The sequence below is a fragment of the Botryllus schlosseri genome, chromosome 12 (genome assembly GCF_051294905.1).
Source record: "Botryllus schlosseri isolate E-star chromosome 12, Bs_hap1, whole genome shotgun sequence".
NCBI lineage: Eukaryota > Metazoa > Chordata > Ascidiacea > Stolidobranchia > Styelidae > Botryllus > Botryllus schlosseri.
Window position 1 is genome coordinate 17,107,294 of NC_137247.1, and position 20,711 is coordinate 17,128,004.

The following is a 20,711-nucleotide window of genomic DNA, read 5'->3' on the forward strand; positions in this document are numbered from 1 at the left end:
TTTACGAATTTCACTTTTGGTTCAGTTCCAGGACACATAATGCTCACAGAATCATAACCATGTTATAGCTTCAAACACGCTTATACTATGTGTGGATAAAATATAAATGCCCTAAGACACGCGCGAATCGGTCTTTATAAGCACTTTACTGAAATAGGTAAAACTGGAGTGGCCAATCTGAAATCCCACTCGTGATCCTGATTATGTCAATCTCGTTTAGGATTTCTGTGATGTTTAGCAGTTGAAACCTTTCAAACTGTGTAGGCCGTTTCGATCGGGCTGTCGCGCCAGAAATTAAACATAAAAAATAGAATAGGAAGTATTTACCTTAGAACAGTGGTTCTCAAACTTTTTAAGACACGCCCCCCCCCTTTTGATGGTGAAAGATTTCGCGCCCCCTTATCGTCATATAACAAGACGTAACCAGGTTGCTAGCCAACCTAACGGATAGTTTGATGGCATGGAAGGTTGCGACTATGGATGAGAGATTTTTAAATGTGAAATTCAAACTAAATATAGAGAAACAATTATGAAATTGTTGGTAAATCGTGCGGAGCGCGAAAAATTTTTTCAGTCGAGCTCAGCTTCGCGACCCACTTCTGATGACGCACCTCAGTTTGAGAACCACTGTCTTAGAATTATCATGGTGAAGTATACTAAGAAATAGTTTAATCAAGTCCCTGCATTATTTCGATTTGTAGTACCCATTTCATTAATATTAAAAAAAACTTCTTTAGACTCCCGCGGGCCGCACAGAACGGTGTTGCGGGCCGCATGCGGCCCGCGGGCCGTAGTTTGCCCACCACAAAGCTATGCTATGCCCAACACAGAAACGTCGGAAACTTTTGTAATAAAGCAAGTCAAGTTTTCGAGTTGTCAAGGTCAAGGCATGCTCGTTTAGTGTGGATTTTTTCATGCTGCCAGCGCCATATATAGAGTGGTCAGAAGTTGAAATACAAAGAATTTCAACCAAATGTGTTGTAATGACGTGAAAATTGTAATATATGAAAAAGGTTCACAATGCAGAACCTACCAAGGCCGGTTTGTGAACGAAATCGTCTAAATTTCAGAGGTTCACACACAGAAAGCGAATGTGAACCTCACGTTCACACTAGGGATGGTGTGAACCTTTGAAACAGGGGTTCTCAACCTGGGGGCGCAGGAGGCTCTCAGGGGGGCGCGAGAAATTTTTGTCAATTTTGTCAATGTCTGTATAAATTGTGACTAAAAATGTGTTTCACAACCATTCTGAAGATACGATTATTGAAGATTAAACTTAATTCGTATTCTAGAAAGCTTGTCAAACTCAAACTCCAGCAGTCGCGCTCATCGGAGTATAGGCTGACTTCAACTTCATTTGAGCAAATATTTAATATTCTTGGAAGATTTAGAGAAATTCCTACGTGCAATTCATTCATTACTTTATAGCTTTGGCAGTAGCCTAAATCTCTGTGCGCTAGGTAGCTGCTGTTGATAGCTGGCGAACTGCACTGCCTAAGACAGACTTAGATGCAATATAGGTTGCCCGGTTTCGCCCTCAAATTGGCTATAAATCAACACAATTTAATTCATTTCCAAAACTGATCAAATTTAGCATGGCGGGAAAGAACGACGCCGTGCTCTCTGTATAGTCACTACCAGCATCAGGATTAGTCTCAGTGCAACCTACCTTGAAATTAATTGATGTCCTTTTCAATGTTTTTTTGTTATTTTCAAACAAGTTTGGGGAAGTTTGTCAGCAATGTAAAAGTCTAAACAACTGTAGTGCGGATTCAAAATTGGCGTAAGATATACCTTATGTGTATACACTATTATAGCAGGGCTGGGCAGCCAGTACGGCCGCATGCGGCCGTACAAGGGAATTTGTGCGGCCGGCGACGCCTAATTCAATTAGTATGTGTTGGCAGCCGTAGACATGCAAATTGCAATTACGAATTCAGTCCAGAATTTTCGAGAAATTTTATTTAGTCTTGAAATTTTCTTCGCGCTCCGCGCAATTCAGCAAGACTTCATTTTTCGATTTTAATGCAGTATAGCGCCCTTCTCAATTTGAGCAGGAATGGGAATCCTCAAGAAATAACAATTCATCCGCGGCTCTGAAATATGCACTCCCAGCAACTATTCATAACATTGCCACTCGCGATTTCGGTGCGTATAATAGGCCGTTGTGAAAAGTATAATAGTCCAGAGTTCACCGGGAATGGATATGGACAGTTTACCATAGGTATTTTGCGTCCAGATCGTTCATTACGGCTATGCCCTGGAATGCGGCCTTAGGCTACAAATGTAATCGAAATGCGGCCATGATTAGCTGGAAGGTTGCCCACCTCTGTATTAGATGATGTGCTCTTTTGGACATGACGATAAATGTAAGGGGGGTCAGACGGGCGCGGATTTTTTGACCATCGCCAAGGGGGGCGCGTGTCAAAAAAGGTTCAGGTTCGTGTGAACTCGAATCTTTTCGAAAGGTTCTATGTGAACGCGAACGTAAAGCTCATGACGTCACGTGACGTCATATTGCTAATTCCTACCCTTCATTTCAGTGAAGTGATAGCCTATAATTAGGGCGATTTTTTTTGACATGTCAAAAAAAGTCAAAATTAGGTCAAAAGTGTAGCGTTAGGTAAAAAAATGTCAAAATTGTTTAAAAAGTTGAAACTTTATTGCAACCTGCATTTCGTTTGTATCGTAGATTTTGCACTGTCGGTGAACTTATTATTTGACATTTTACAGCTTGTAGCCTACTTTATAGGCCTACCGTTGTAGACGGCCCATTGTCTGCTCATTGTGAATCATAAACATTCAAATGAAACAAATTATAGGCTGACGTGGTGTTTGGTCAATGTGCCTCAATATCCTAACTGAAGCAAGACTGCGTGGGCATTGCATGGTTCTTATATCAAGAAGCGCATGATGAAAAATTGTAATGTAGATAGCATTTACCTATAATATATAATAATGTAGACGATATCAAGCGACGACTCGGGCCGCATATAATGGCACAATGCTGTGAAGTATAGACTGACGTTTTAAACGCCAAATGTATCAACTGTTGGGCAATCAGATATCATATAATGTAATAATCCCTTAAAATAGGGTTACCATACGTTCTCTTTTAAGAGGAATTGTCCTCTTTTTTGAGATTTTGTCCACTTTCTTGAAAATTTAGGTCACATTTAGTGCAAAATGCGAGTGATATGCCGTAAATTAGCACAGTAGTGACGCTCCGGCGGGTATTTCGCAGGGCTTTGGAGCCGGAGCCGGAGCCCGGAGCCGGAGCCCCGGAGCCGTGCATTTTCACCGGAGCTGGAGTCGGAGCCGGAGCTCTACATATAATTCAGCCGGAGCCGGAGCCGTAGCTGGAGCCCGTTATTTGAGGAGTAGCTCCGGCTTCGACCTATTTCATAAGATGCTATTATATATGCAACGACCACTTCTGCTGATTTATCATAATTGAACAGCAGGCCTGAATTTTAATGATGTGTACAGCAATGGCATAGAGAGTAAAGTGCGTTCTAGTGCAACTATGATGTTGTCGACAATTGACAAGTATTCAGTATGACGTCACAAGCCGGCACGGCGGCACCTATATGTCTTCGTTGCTACATCGGATGTTACTGACGGCTGACAGACTTTAGAATACTATAGATAACTAACCTATGGGTAGATTAGTAATCTTTATAGACCAAGAATGGCCAACCTTTTCGGCTAAAGGTGCACATGCAATTGACGAACGAGTGCGCGGTCCACTATAGCCACGCCAAGCTGCTGAAATTTTCCAAGTTTATAAATAAACAAGGTCAATAATATTATTACTTGAGTATTGCGGGTCTCTTGTATACCGTCCGCTAGGCTCAGTTTGCAAGGACATGACTATTCGGCGTCTGGCCACATCGATATCGAAGGTCTCCAATAATATGCGACAATCATTTTATGCCTACATTTCACCGTCGATCATCTTTATGCGAGCGCAAACGCTAAAAGATTCTCTCCCGTAATTGCGAATACAGTTAGACTCAATCGGGTAAATTAGGCGTTTTTTTTTCATTTTCAGTAGGGGGTAGGCTACCAAGCAAGAAATCGCGTGACAATTAAACACGCGAAGCATGAAGAACAATTTCGCTACTATTTTAGTTTATTGTAATGTACGACGATTTACTGAAAATGTGACTGGACCCTGGATCTGCCAATGCGTCAGAACTGATATTTTAGTCATCAACATCCCAAGTGTCACAGCCAGAATCGTAATTTTTGGTTGGCATTACAAGTTCACAATCTGAGCAATTCATTTTCGATAATATAATAGGTAATTAGCTCGCGGGTCACGCAAAACCCTCTCTCTGGCCACATTGACTCACGGGTTGGCCACCCCTGATATAGACAGGCCCATTCGATAATTTCAGAGCCGGAGCCGGAGCTGGAGCCGGAGCAGTGGTAATAATGCGGCTCCGGAGCTGGAGCCGGAGCTAATGTATGATAAAACAGAGCTCCGGAGCCGGAGCTGGAGCAGTTCAAATTTACGGCTGCTCCAAAGCCCTGGTATTTCGGAGTGAAAAACGGTGAAAAGTTGACTTTTTTTTAGTCAACCACCTTGCAATGTGGAGAGGAAAACGGTATTTTGAGCTCTGAGAGGAAAGTTGACCTTTTTTTTACCGATCATAAAGTGGGAAAAATTCACCGATTTTTGAGAGGAAAACGGTATTTTGAGCTCTGAGAGGAAAGTTGACCTTTTTTTTACCGATCATAAAGTGGGAAAAATTCACCGATTTTTGAGAATTCTTCTCCGGTTTTGCAAGTCTCAAATTTCTAAAAAAGTGTTCTCTTTTTAGATTTCCAAAATATGGTAAGCCTACTTAGAATCAATATCTTCCGTCGCGTTGCCAACAATTTCGACGTGGGACTTGCAAGGGAATATAAGCTTACGCGTTAACGGTCTAGGACAGACCGGGCAATGTATTCGGCGTCCGAGTATTGCTACGCTGATATTGAGCATAGTGTAAAGCGCGTTTTTATACTTGTTACCGATATGATATTACCCCGTTAACAAGTTATACTGCAGTAGGCCTAGCCAACACCCCAATCGCACGGATTTGGGTTTTTATGATAGAATAAACATATGATGAAATCAAGATGGGTCAGGTACGCCTGCTATATTTTTTACGTCAGACATTGATATCAATTTCATTGATTGGTTGAATAAGCATCATTCGTTGACTATACCTAGGTAGCATATTTCGCTCTTGATGTTGTGTGATTATACGGGTCAAGCTCACAACAGAGAAACACGAAATATTCATCAACGGAAAGCTGGATATTTCGAGCAAACTTTTTTAACAAAGCAAGATAAATTTTTGTGATTATCAAGGTGCATGCTCGTTTCGTGTAGATTTGTTATGCTGCCAGTGCCATGCATAGAGTGGCAATGCAATAAATTTCAACCAAAGATGTTGTAATGACGTGAAAATCATAATATATGAAAAGGGTTCACAGTGCAGAACCTAAAAAGGTTCGTCTGTGAATGTGCACCTCTAAATTTCTGAGGTTCACACACAGAACGTGAACGTGAACCTCACGTTCACACCATCCCTAGTGCAATGCACTACCCATCTACGCATTCATGAGAATATAAACGTATAAACTATACTCGTTCGATTCAAACTTTACGAGAGGGTTTGTAAAGGGGAGCACTGCGCAATGTAAGCAGCGAGCCGTCTAAGAAACAGAGATAAGTTGCTATTAAATTAATCTACTACAGGAGTGGGCAACCTTTTGGCTATTCACGGCCGCATTCCGATTACTTATGTAGCGTACGGCCGCATTCCAGTGTATCAGCCGTAATGAACTAACTGGACGCCAAATACCCATGCTGAACGGTCCATGTCCAATGCCCATTTACGGTGAACTCCGGACTAATATTATTTCTCGTATCCGCTTACTATACCCACCGAAATCGCGAATGACCATGTTTTGAATAATTACTGCATGGGATACGGAACGGTCGCGCAAAGCACGAATTTTTTTTCCAGATTCACGAATCAATTTTGACTTTATTATTAGTAGATTCACATATTGCCATCACATATTTATCCTTTATCAGCCCATGTGATCAGATTCACTGGTGGAGTGGATGGAGATAGTATGTCTTCGAAAATTCAGGGCAAGTTACTCGTAGGGCTGGGCACAATGTTTCGAGTACTAGAATCTCAATCGAGTATTAAAATTAATTTTAATAATTCCAGTCGATATTAAAAGACGATTTTTTCGAGTACTTAAATTATACGCTCCTCGCAAATGCAAGTGAATTTACCAACGAGAAATATAGTTTTGATACTACTCCCACGGCGGAGGCCTTGAAACCTTGATTGGCCGTGTCGCAGCATAGGCACCAGTAGTGTAGTTGGAATCGTTTGTTGCAGGCCAATCAGAGAGCGCCACGTCATCCTAATTGCCACGCCCATTTTCATCCCCTAAGGGAACATTCATCTGCTACGTCATCTGTGCCACATCATCAAGCGTCACGCCTATAGTGCCACATCATCCATCCATTGCTATATCATCGCCGCATTGATTGCCGCATCTTGATACTTTTCTCAGATATTGTATTATGTGTATTTAGGACTAATATCATCCGTCCATATTTTTTAAACTTGATTTTATGTGTACAAGTTACGGTTTCTGCAGTTTCCACATTTTACGACTTATGATTGCTGCGTCAAAACTTACCTTGGCTAGAATCGACAGATTTTCTATTATGTGTATTTAGGACTATGATTGTATTTAAATTCCTATTCAGATTATACATAAATGCGAAAACTATGATGTCTATGTAAGGTTATATTCTCCGGATAATATTATTAATATCAAAATTCTACACATCATCACTAATTACTTAATATAAAATGCGATTTTGAGCGCTGCGACTTGATAATATGAACCCCTACGCTTCTGATGCATGATTTTTTGTGATAAGGACCTAGGTAACATTCAGAGTCTGCAACGATTGTTTGGATATACATTATAGCAATACCCCACTAAACTATAGGCGGTTATATTACTCTATTGGTCAGAGATAACTCATCCGTCTATATTTTTAAACTTGATTTTATGTATACAAGTTACTGTCTCTGCAGCCTCCACATTTTACGACTTATTTTCATTAGACGCAGGCAAGCGATTCTCCAGTTCGGAGCTACGGAAACAAATCACTCGCATGTGCGCGTTCCGAATAGTCTTGTAGAATAACAGCTTAGTAGCATATAGGCGAATCCCAAGGTGAAAATAATCGAACGAACAATAGCCGTAGGCGTGCGATTCGCAGGGCTTTATTTATACAAACTCTATCGATGCCTGTACGCGAACCCCAGCGTTAAAACGATTAGGTCTAATTAACACGTTCTGAAGCCGAAAATTTAGTCAACATCATTGAGATAGCCATGATTTGAAGATGGTGATCGAGTGTGACAATAGCACTCGCCAAGGTTAGACAAACATAACCTTAAACTACTCTCTACTTCACAAAATATAAAGTTATAAAAGTAAGCAGATTTCTATGAAAACCCGTGAAATAGAAGTAAAAGTAGCCTAGAAACATAACTACTTAATGAAAAATCGTGATTCTTGAAGTGACCACATTTCATACGATTCAGTCCTTTTCATGTCACTAGAATAAGGTGATTAAACTGACAGTGAAACGCCGCCGGCGTCTTATAACGTAATAATGTAAGCTGCGTCGGGTGCTGCTATCATGTTAGGAGCGAATATAGTAGAAAGTTCACGTCTGGACACCTGTAAGCAGGTGCGCATACTACCGTAGTAAAACGCATAACAGAATTCACGCAAAAGTCGATATTGCTTTGTGATGCTTTTGATGTTGTTCCATACCGATTGGGAAGATAGGACTCCTAATTTCCTAACTAACTACATAATCCCTAGTAACGTAGTCAGACGCATAACGGAATTTACGCAAAATCGGTATTGCTCTGCGATAATTTTGACCACTATGTTTTGATAATAACATTCATTATACGTTAGATGATACTTTTCCTTGATATTCTATTATGTGTATTTAGGGCTAATGCGACATCACTATATTGCCGACAGGCCTGATTCGAACACACTAATTTTGCGAATTAAACTTTTATCGCGGAACGCAACAAGATAAATCATATGAATTTGTAAACTACTTATTCATGACATAGTAATAATTCTACTTGTGTACTTTTTCATATTTTGCAGCAATTTTAGTAGTACTTAAATAAAATTCGGAATATAAACTAATCGAAAAATTCGGTAACCAATTTCGCATAGGCTATGCATACAAATGAGGAAAGTTACATCAACGCGTGTTAACTAATTGAATTATGTAGCTTGTAATTCATGCAAGTTGCGAAACTTCTACACTGAATCCTTTAAAGTAGATAGAATCGAAAAAAACTAATCGAAAATATTCACGAAGTTTGGATGCGACATATTTGGGTTTTTTAAAATCATTCATACCCATGATTCGAAATACTTTAACTAACTTATGTTTTCGACATAAGATAAGCGTGAAATGTACAAATTTCTATGTTGCGCAAATACCACAAACTTTGCTTGCTTTCAGAGCCGGCAACTAAATGCAAGACAGAATTTACGCAAAAGTTGCTATTCTGAAAATTTTGTCAAGGTAATAGTTTAAAAACTTACACTTGAGCACTACGAAATGTTCAAGTACTTTATCTTTACACGACGTTTTTTGTAAAATGAATACTAATATTATTGAAAAAATAAAAAATAAAAAGAGCGAAAAATTACATTTTATCCCGGAACGCAACAAGAAAAATCGTATGAATTTGTGAACTACTTATTCATGACATAATATTAATTCTACTTGTACACTTTTTCACACTTTATAACACTTTAAGTAGTACTTAACAGTTTCAGTTTTAAATAAAATACGGAATATAAACTAATCGAAAAATCCGGTTACCAATTTCGCGTAGGCTATGCATACAAATGAGGAAAGTTACATCAACGCGTGTTAACTAGTTGTATCGAGTTATCGAATGATTTTTTTCTTTACATCAAAATAACTAGAGTGTGTAACTACATTAAAAACGTATCTAAATGAGCTCCAGGTCATTGTGATTATGCAGCATACCAAATTTCATCACACATTTCATGATGGAACAACTTTAAAACTAACGCAGTTCTATAGCAACTTTTGCCTAAATCTGTTTTCGGTAGCATGTACATATCCATAGTCAGCTTTAATAACAGAATTACCATGCTAATATGTGACTCCTCACCTTGAAACTTGGTACGTAGTTGTAGGACATTGTGATTATGCAGCATACCAAATTTCTTCACACATTTCATAATGGAACAACATTAAAACTAACGCGGCTCTACATCGACTTTTTGCGTACATCTGTTTGCGGGAGCGTATAGCACGTACCTATACATAGTCAACTTTAATAACGGAATTACCATGCTTAACATTGAATCCCAACTCTAAACTTGATTCGTAGTTGTAGGACATTGTGACAATGCACCATGCTAAATTTCATCGCACATCTAATGATGGATCACCTTTAAAATTAACGCAGTCGAATACCGACTTTTAAGCATATCTGTTTTGCGTGAACATAGCATATACCTATGCATAGTCAATTTTAATAGCAGAATTACCGTGTTAAACATTGAATTCCCACCTTGAAAGTTGGTACGCGATTATAGGATACTATAACAATGCACCATACCAAATCCCATCACACATTTCATGATGGAACAACTTTAAAACTAACGCGGCTCTACATCGACTTTTTGCGTATATCTGTTTTGCGGGGGCGTATAGCACGTACTCATACATAGCTAACTTTAATAACGGAATTACCATGCTTAACATTGAATCCCAACTCTAAACTTGATACGTAGTTGTAGGACATTATGGCAATGAACCATGCTAAATTTCATCACACATCTAATGATGGAACACCTTTGAAACTATCGCAGTCGAATACCGACTTTTACACAAATCTGTTTTTCGTGAACATAGCATATACCCATACATAGTCAATTTTAATAACAGAATTACCATGCTAAACCTTAAATTCTCACCTTGAACGTTGGTACCCAGTTGTAGGACATAATAACAATGCACCATACCAAATTTCGTCAGGCATTTCATGATGTAACACTTTCAAAAACCAACGCAGTTCTATACAGGCTTTTGGCTAAATCTGTGTTTCCGTAGCGTAGCACGTACCTATACATAGTCAACTTTAATATCAATACATGTTTATCGTAAGTCCTACACAGTCATGATAGCCGGCCGAGTTTGACTTTTAGAAAACATTATACCGACAACGCGACATCTTACAAAATTGAAACCACGGTGACTGCTTGAGAGACCTACCAGTGATATCGCGGTAATCTAGTTACTTCCACAAAATAGTATGTATTCAACTTACTTTCCACAAATCTAACGCGCAAAACAATTTACTTTGCTAACGAAAAGTGCTGAATCATCATATCATTATCCACGCAACAATACACCTAAAACATACTATCGTACAAAATGGTCGCTAACCTCTTTGTGCACCAGCTGTAAATCTCACAAGCAACAAGTTTCAAGATTCCAGTTATTGAAAAAATGTTAAAGTGTTTCTCCTGCGCCAAGTCGTTATGTTGACGAAAGCGTATATTGTAATATCATGATCGATTTGCATTCGTTGGTCACAAACTGTCACTACTCTAAATAATTATTTTTCACTCAAACACAACAGCATACTTGTCGCCATTCGTTTTCATCAAGCACGAGTTCAATAAACTTACTTACTACGACATGAATTGGTATTTTTATGTTGTGTAAATAGGTAATAATTAATTTTAGTAACACTATACCAACATCATCGAGTTGTGCGAATAGATTTACATGTTGTGTTATGGTTTTAATCGAAGTACACTGCACGATCTAATGTAGAGTCATCTCTATTGTATAGCAACTCGGTAATCGAAATGCATGCATTAACATTTAAACAGCGATCGTGTTTCGTCACGCGAAAAATATGTTCACTACTGCGATACTCCGCACAGGGCATGCAAATCCTTTTCACACTCGTAATAGTATACCAACGGCTACCGACGACAACGTTTAACAATACCAACGACACTAAACATACGATACCTACCCAATCTGCAAATTGTTTCGATTTATTCTGTCCGTTTCAATTTAAGATAAGGAAGCCCATTTCACTCAATGTATCGATGCCTACGGTACTCTACAAAATTTTCTGATTAATTCTCCCTATGCTTATTTATCACAAGAAAGATGATTTGACACCTAAAGTACGAAATACTTTTTCGCTTGAGCTAAGCCGCAGCGCCTGGAGTCGAATTTTACGGGGTATGTGGACTCATTTCGTAGGGCTCTATGCCATAGGAGCATACTTTACGCTCCAATTCGATTCCCACACATTCCATATAATTACTAACAGAACCATTGAGTACCAGCCTTGACATTTTCCGTAGTACTAGATGGCATGTATACAATTTCACGACATCCGACATTACGACGAAGACTATCAAAATATCGAAAGAAGCCCTCTATTCTTTTCTGGAATAATCAAGGTTTTATCAGGACTTCCCTTCATCCAAACTCCAGCAGAATCACTAATAACCTCTCAAGTGTACTCAATTTACTCTAATTTGATACTCGTGTACCAAATCCCTATTTTCCGCAAGTATGATAGAGGCTATCGCTCGATACTCAACGATTCGTAATTTTGCTGGAATACAAGTACAATTAGTTTAAAGTAGTTTGAGGTTACGTTTGTATCACCTTGACAAGTGCTATTATCAAAAAATACTTTTGCTAAACTCTTACACTTTCACTAAACTTCTACACTGAATCTTGGAAAGTAGATAGAAAAGGAAAACTATTAACATAAGCTAAGTGAGAAGCACGCAAATTTCGATTGCATACAAATGCCACAAACTGCTCTAACTTCCTGAGTTGTTAAGTATAGAAGTACTCGTACGTCTTGAGAATACCCAAGTAGGTTTTTTGCCTACATGTACCAAATACTCTCAAGTCCTTATGATATTGGATTTACATGCCCAAGTTGGGGATTCTCGTTACATTGTCTTCTTGTGTGTTGATGATTAAATACATTGCGACGCTGTCACTTGGCTCTTAATTGGATTGTATCATCTGAAAGAACTAATTTTGTCTGTTATAATACTTTATTAGACTTGTATGGCGAGGCGTCTGGTATCGAGAAGTAAGATCGCAAGCAATAATTGAGTCAGTCGTGATGTCTGATTGGGAGTGTCGGCCTCTTATATCCAGCAAGTGTAATGTGCCATATTAGGCCATAAGTATCGTAGGCCCCGCGTGAAGTGTACAAATTTCGATGTTGCGCAAATACCACAAACTTTGCTTGCTTTCAGAGCCGGCAACTAAATGCAAGACAGACTTTACGCAAAAGTTGCTATTCTGAAAATTTTGTCAAGGTAATGGTTTGAAAACTTATACTTGAGCACTCGTACTTCTTGAGAATACCCAAGTAGGTTTTTTGCCTAGATGCACCACATAGTCTCAAGTCCTTATGATATTGGAGTACATCAACTTCATGATAGCTAGAGTATTAAACAGTAATATACCTAGAGTACTAATGTTTTACTTACTCGGAAATGACTACTTCTACCTTATTTTAAAGGATACCTCGTTCGAAGCGAAATCGTATGTGGTTTTGGATAACATCCAAGATGTAGGCTCACTTTGAAGGTTACTTCGTAAAACTCAAATATTGCGCAGTGAGAGTTCGCAAATTATCGAAGTATTTTTGTTATTTTTATTGCGATAAGTCATTCTGCAGCGCGAAAATGCGTCGTAGGATATAGATGAAACTAGCACCACTCATCAAGACAGCTGAAAACAGTACGTTTCAACATTTAGTAGCAGTAAATTTCTAGTAAAGTACAAGACGTGATGATTTCCGAGTGAGTTAAAAAGTATTGCAGGTATAGTTTACCTGAAAACCGAATACTCTGAAATAGAAGTAGATGCAGTGTAAATAGTTAATCACTTGATTAAGTTTAGCGCAAGCAGATAAAACCTATACTTGAGTAGTACAAAATGCACGAGTACTTCGCTATCGCCTCCCTGCACGTAATAAGTGCTTTTACCGATACTCGTCGGTTTCAGTTTTAGATAGAATTCAGAAACCAAATAATTTCATAAACATAAGCTAATTTAATGAATTTACTCGAATGTACTATGCCGCGCTGATAAGATTAATTATAATATACTTATCATGTTACAGCGATTTTTCTAGCGTAGAAAATCTTTAAAATGTAGTAAGCAGGCCAAATGAAGATATTCGTTGAGTTGAATAAACATAAAAAATACTCTAGACCACTTTATCGGTACTTTACAGTTTCAGTTTTAGATAAAATTTGTCCCTTTCACCTATAATTACAACTCCTCGCTATCTAAACATGTTTAGAATATATTATTTGCGATGATACGAACCCGTGAAGTACTCGAGTAGCTTTTCGTAGGATATAGATGAAACTGACAACACTCACCAAGACCGCTGGTCCACTGAAAAAAGTACATTGTAGCAGTAAAGTCCTACTAAAGTATGCTGCTGGTATGCTGCATAATCACAATGTCCTACAACTACGTACCAAGTTTTAAGGTGAGGAGTCACATATTAGCATGGTAATTCTGTTATTAAAGCTGACTATGGATATGTACATGCTACCGAAAACAGATTTAGGCAAAAGTTGCTATAGAACTGCGTTAGTTTTAAAGTTGTTCCATCATGAAATGTGTGATGAAATTTGGTATGCTGCATAATCACAATGACCTGGAGCTCATTTAGATACGTTTTTAATGTAGTTACACACTCTAGTTATTTTGATGTAAAGAAAAAAATCATTCGATAACTCGATACAACTAGTTAACACGCGTTGATGTAACTTTCCTCATTTGTATGCATAGCCTACGCGAAATTGGTAACCGGATTTTTCGATTAGTTTATATTCCGTATTTTATTTAAAACTGAAACTGTTAAGTACTACTTAAAGTGTTATAAATTGTGAAAAAGTGTACAAGTAGAATTAATATTATGTCATGAATAAGTAGTTTACAAATTCATACGATTTTTCTTGTTGCGTTCCGGGATAAAATGTAATTTTTCGCTCTTTTTATTTTTTATTTTTTCAATAATATTAGTATTCATTTTACAAAAAACGTCGTGTAAAGATAAAGTACTTGAACATTTCTTAGTGCTCAAGTGTAAGTTTTTAAACTATTACCTTGACAAAATTTTCAGAATAGCAACTTTTGCGTAAATTCTGTCTTGCATTTAGTTGCCGGCTCTGAAAGCAAGCAAAGTTTGTGGTATTTGCGCAACATAGAAATTTGTACATTTCACGCTTATCTTATGTCGAAAACATAAGTTAGTTAAAGTATTTCGAATCATGGGCATGAATGATTTTAAAAAACCCAAATATGTCGCATCCAAACTTCGTGAATATTTTCGATTAGTTTTTTCGATTCTATCTACTTTAAAGGATTCAGTGTAGAAGTTTCGCAACTTGCATGAATTACAAGCTACATAATTCAATTAGTTAACACGCGTTGATGTAACTTTCCTCATTTGTATGCATAGCCTATGCGAAATTGGTTACCGAATTTTTCGATTAGTTTATATTCCGAATTTTATTTAAGTACTACTAAAATTGCTGCAAAATATGAAAAAGTACACAAGTAGAATTATTACTATGTCATGAATAAGTAGTTTACAAATTCATATGATTTATCTTGTTGCGTTCCGCGATAAAAGTTTAATTCGCAAAATTAGTGTGTTCGAATCAGGCCTGTCGGCAATATAGTGATGTCGCATTAGCCCTAAATACACATAATAGAATATCAAGGAAAAGTATCATCTAACGTATAATGAATGTTATTATCAAAACATAGTGGTCAAAATTATCGCAGAGCAATACCGATTTTGCGTAAATTCCGTTATGCGTCTGACTACGTTACTAGGGATTATGTAGTTAGTTAGGAAATTAGGAGTCCTATCTTCCCAATCGGTATGGAACAACATCAAAAGCATCACAAAGCAATATCGACTTTTGCGTGAATTCTGTTATGCGTTTTACTACGGTAGTATGCGCACCTGCTTACAGGTGTCCAGACGTGAACTTTCTACTATATTCGCTCCTAACATTATAGCAGCACCCGACGCAGCTTACATTATTACGTTATAAGACGCCGGCGGCGTTTCACTGTCAGTTTAATCACCTTATTCTAGTGACATGAAAAGGACTGAATCGTATGAAATGTGGTCACTTCAAGAATCACGATTTTTCATTAAGTAGTTATGTTTCTAGGCTACTTTTACTTCTATTTCACGGGTTTTCATAGAAATCTGCTTACTTTTATAACTTTATATTTTGTGAAGTAGAGAGTAGTTTAAGGTTATGTTTGTCTAACCTTGGCGAGTGCTATTGTCACACTCGATCACCATCTTCAAATCATGGATATCTCAATGATGTTGACTAAATTTTCGGCTTCAGAACGTGTTAATAAGACCTAATCGTTTTAACGCTGGGGTTCGCGTACAGGCATCGATAGAGTTTGTATAAATAAAGCCCTGCGAATCGCACGCCTACGGCTATAGTTCGTTCGATTATTTTCACCTTGGGATTCGCGTATATGCTACTAAGCTGTTATTCTACAAGACTATTCGGAACGCGCACATGCGAGTGATTTGTTTCCGTAGCTCCGAACTGGAGAATCGCTTGCCTGCGTCTAATGAAAATAAGTCGTAAAATGTGGAGGCTGCAGAGACAGTAACTTGTATACATAAAATCAAGTTTAAAAATATAGACGGATGAGTTATCTCTGACCAATAGAGTAATATAACCGCCTATAGTTTAGTGGGGTATTGCTATAATGTATATCCAAACAATCGTTGCAGACTCTGAATGTTACCTAGGTCCTTATCACAAAAAATCATGCATCAGAAGCGTAGGGGTTCATATTATCAAGTCGCAGCGCTCAAAATCGCATTTTATATTAAGTAATTAGTGATGATGTGTAGAATTTTGATATTAATAATATTATCCGGAGAATATAACCTTACATAGACATCATAGTTTTCGCATTTATGTATAATCTGAATAGGAATTTAAATACAATCATAGTCCTAAATACACATAATAGAAAATCTGTCGATTCTAGCCAAGGTAAGTTTTGACGCAGCAATCATAAGTCGTAAAATGTGGAAACTGCAGAAACCGTAACTTGTACACATAAAATCAAGTTTAAAAAATATGGACGGATGATATTAGTCCTAAATACACATAATACAATATCTGAGAAAAGTATCAAGATGCGGCAATCAATGCGGCGATGATATAGCAATGGATGGATGATGTGGCACTATAGGCGTGACGCTTGATGATGTGGCACAGATGACGTAGCAGATGAATGTTCCCTTAGGGGATGAAAATGGGCGTGGCAATTAGGATGACGTGGCGCTCTCTGATTGGCCTGCAACAAACGATTCCAACTACACTACTGATGCCTAGTACAAAGTTGCGAACGTTACCGAAAATAACACATTTTCGAAGTCATGATCATCTCACAACATGGTCAGGAAGTGCAATGAAATCGGTAGTGTCGAAAAAATACCGGAGTATCTTTAATGTGACAGATAACAGGCAGCATATTCTTTGTGGTGGCAAAAAAGATACATATTTGAACTTTCACATAGTAAATTGTGGTGTAAAGTCATAATGAGTGACACTCGAATACTCGACTCGACTCGAAGCGTAATACGTGATTCAGAACTGAATTACTTAGGTACTCGGTTTTGCCCAGCCCTAGTTACACATCATGATGTATCTTGGGTTGAACCAACCTAGTCACTAACACATCCTGTTATTTCTTAACCTCCCAATTTGAATCGCCCAAATGCACACGATTCCAAGCTGGCATTTCTATATGGGACGCATCGTCTGCCTCTGCTGTTCACATCTGTACTGTGGGCTCGGATTGCAAAGGTTGCTACTATATTAAAATCGGAAAATGAAGGGTAGCATTAAATCGCACCTAGCGCGAAGAAAATTTAATGATTAAATAAGGTCTCTGAAAAACTCGGGAGTCAATTCGTAAATTCAATTTGCCTGTCGACGGCCGCCAGCACATACAATTTAGACTGCGTGTCACGGCCGCAGAAATCCCTTTCTACGGCCGCATAGCTGCCCACCCCTGATCTACTACTTCTACGACAACCTAAGCTGCCATCATTTCGTTTGTGGTCAATTTATTGGTGATGTAACAATGAATGTCCAGTGCGACATACAATTAGTGAGTGGCTGGTTGCTCTCACTAGTGACACCGGCGTATCGCGAACAATCCAAACTTATATAAGATACGATGAATTAATCCAGTGATTTCTAACCTTTTTCCTCCCACGTAGGCCTACCATTTCGAGGTTTCATATACCTACATAAGTTACGCGCGCTGGAGACGGTCAAAAATGTTTAAGGCGCAGTATATGATTTCTAGGACAAGTTTTTGTTGCAGTTAAATCCGTGGAAAATTGCATTTATTTTCGACAAAAGTTGCAGTAAAAATTTGCATTTATATTTTCACAAAAGTGGCACTAAAAGACCACATTTTCCTCGGTTAAATAAAAAAAAGTCAACTTCCCAGTCCCAATCCCGAACTAATGTTTTCCATCCTCATTCTTAATTGATTGACTGAAAAAAGGTCAATTTTCCGGCTCAGCTCCCGAAATGCCCGTAAGAGCATTACTTCAGTGCTGATTTACGGTATTTCAGTCGAATTTAGCCGTGTATTTCACCAAAATCAAAAATACTTTCATGACAAGTCGAAAAAGTTGCAAAATGTTGCAAAAAGTTGCACTAAAAATGGACAAAAGTTGCAAAAAGTTGCATTATAAGATTACTTCAAACAGCTTAAAACAGCATTCTACATATCTTCCTAGTATTTTGGAAGCTGCCGTAAGCTGTAAAAATGTTGCAAAAGTCGCATAAACTTGCCCTGATGATTTCTGCAGTGGATCCATTTGGAATTCTTGTGGTCAAATATATTAAAACGGAATTTGGTTAGGTAAGCATCCCAATGCTTTATGGCGAGATCTCTTCCCCTTAGGTCGTGATTGGTGGGATGGCCCCTAGCCACAACGACGACCTTACCACGACGACGACGGCTTCAAAAACTCAAAACCCACCTGAACTAATAGCTCCCTTCAGCCGAAGAAAAAAACTGAATATACTCGCGTACCACCTGGAAGACCTTCGCGTACCAGTGTTGGCACGCATACAACAGGTTGGGAACCACCGAGTCGAGTCGACTCAAGTCATTTTTTGGAAAATGACTCGAGTCAATTCAAGTCAAGTCACACGAAAAATCCCAACACTGCTCGGGGTGCCATATTTTAGGGGAATTTGTCTATGAATAGTTATCGTCAATTTCTGTATGTCGATGGTAAAATAACGTGTGTTATTTATGTCTAAGCCTCGCAAGGTCGCCTCTGAAAACCACGGAAAAGAATTACTGCAAACTTTACCTTACTAACTAGTGTCAAAAACGCATGGACGAATATGCCTACCCGTCACATAACGTGATATTCTTGACTTCTGCTAGTAAACATACCTTAGTCATGAGTTTGTGCCCAATGCCCATACTATTTTACTAACATCAAGGTAATGGTTAATAGTCGAGAATAAATCTCAATAAGTCTTATATCACTCCGTGTATGCTCTTTCCACAAACTAGTGCTTATATAGGCTATTAGGGCGGAGCACGGACCGAAGCCGGATTGGAGACGGATCAGTAGTTTTTTACTAAGAATATGACAGCGTTACCAGTGATGAGCGGAGTCTGCTTTTCGAGACTCCGAGTCCCTCCGACAACTTTGGTCTCTGAGGCAAAGTCCCTCCGACTCCGGGGATCTCAATCCCAGACTCCGAGATAACCCGAAGAATCTTGTCCAGTCCCCGAAATATATTCAGACCATTGTCGAAGAATCCCACTCGATGTTTTCGATAGCCTGTCTGATATTCATACCAGTTTTTTTAGTATCCGTGAATTGCCGAACAGTCGCAACATTACTTCTGAGAGTCAAGTTCTCTCCAACAAAATGGACAGTCAAGCTAATAGAACTGCGACCCTTTAGATCGGTCCACATATCTGTGGTGATGCCAGCCAGCCCATAACACTTGATAGCAACTCTTAGTTCCTCTGACAGCTTCTGCTTCAAAGATGAAGCCTCCTCATCGAACTTACGTTTCACCGTAAATCTGGATGGCAAAACGTCTTCTGCACAACACCACGGCAAACCGGCACTTCTTCGGTATTCTCCACCCGGCGATCAGTGTTCCCCATGATCACCTTTTCCTTCGATTACTCGCTTACTTGCATTTCAACTGCGATCAATTCTTCTTACAAGCTTCGATATGTCTTCGAAGATGCGACGTACCACTTGTCAACTTGTGATGCTTTAGCTGAACATTGCAATTTTGACATCTCGCAAACCCAGTATACTGGCCGTTATTATCATGCAGCATCAGAGTTAAATCCTTCCACACGTCACTCTTTTTCTGCGTCTTAGTGAGTAACCCACTTGACGTCGACGGTGCTTCAGCCATTATATTAAAACGACGAAGGAAGACCAGTCAGTTCGAACTAACCACCACTAACACCACTGAAATCGACGATCACATCACAGGTTTCAGTAAATTAAGTTCCGCATCGCCATGAAACAGTTGATGGAACTGCACTGCACTAAACATACATGATGCATCACTGACGCACCGATCGACGCTCCTTGAAGTTGACTAAATGACTAGTGACTTCCAATTTTGAAGCTGATACATGATATCTGGAATTTGGAGTCTGAGACAGACCAGCAGCAGAAACTTGATTGCGGTGCTGATTTTTCATATCACATCAAAGTCATTTCTCAATCAAACCAAACATTACATGACGAAAATTCAGAAGAGTTCTGGATGACTGACTACGTCAATCAATATTGAAGGAAGCGTAGTTGAGTTGATGCGAGCAGAGCAAATCAGACGGTTGTAGTTATTTAGTGTGGCTGTTCAGAAATTCGGAATATTCTGTTTTTACAGGGTAAGATCAGCTTACCTTAGTGATTTATGTATTGTTGAAATCTTTAAAGCGGGCTTAGATGCTGGTATGCCTCTGTGAGCGGATCTTACTAGCGAAAATTCGTCGCAATGTCATTAAATCATGTAACACATTGCATAAGTTATTATTGTTTCCATCCAGATACTTGCTTGTTATATGTATATTTCTCACAGATATAAAGGTAATATTGATGTAACACTTATTATCGATATCTCTCACTGCAAATTGCAAGTACGATGAAAGTTGCGAAAAGTTATCACAAAAGTGGTATCGAATATTATCTTGTTTCAACTGATACCAACGTTGGGAATACATTTTCACAAAATGGACCTATTACTATATTGAATGTCATCAGGATAATGGGATATATTCCGTTATGATCATCAATTTGCTGGAAGAATCAGGGTAGCCAAAGGCTGTACCTTAGGGAAGCCCCGCTGTATGTTGCTGATTGTAAATGTTTCGCACAATTACTGGGGTAGCATGAAAATTAGTCACGAAACAAATACGCAAGGAGGAATATGAT

General features: G+C 38.6%; 1 protein-coding gene across 2 annotated transcripts in view; it reads left to right on the forward strand.

Moving 5' to 3' along the window:
- LOC145451758 (uncharacterized) overlaps positions 1-20,711 on the forward strand; it is a 197,782-nt gene that overhangs the window by 14,555 nt on the left and 162,516 nt on the right. The window lies entirely within an intron of this gene.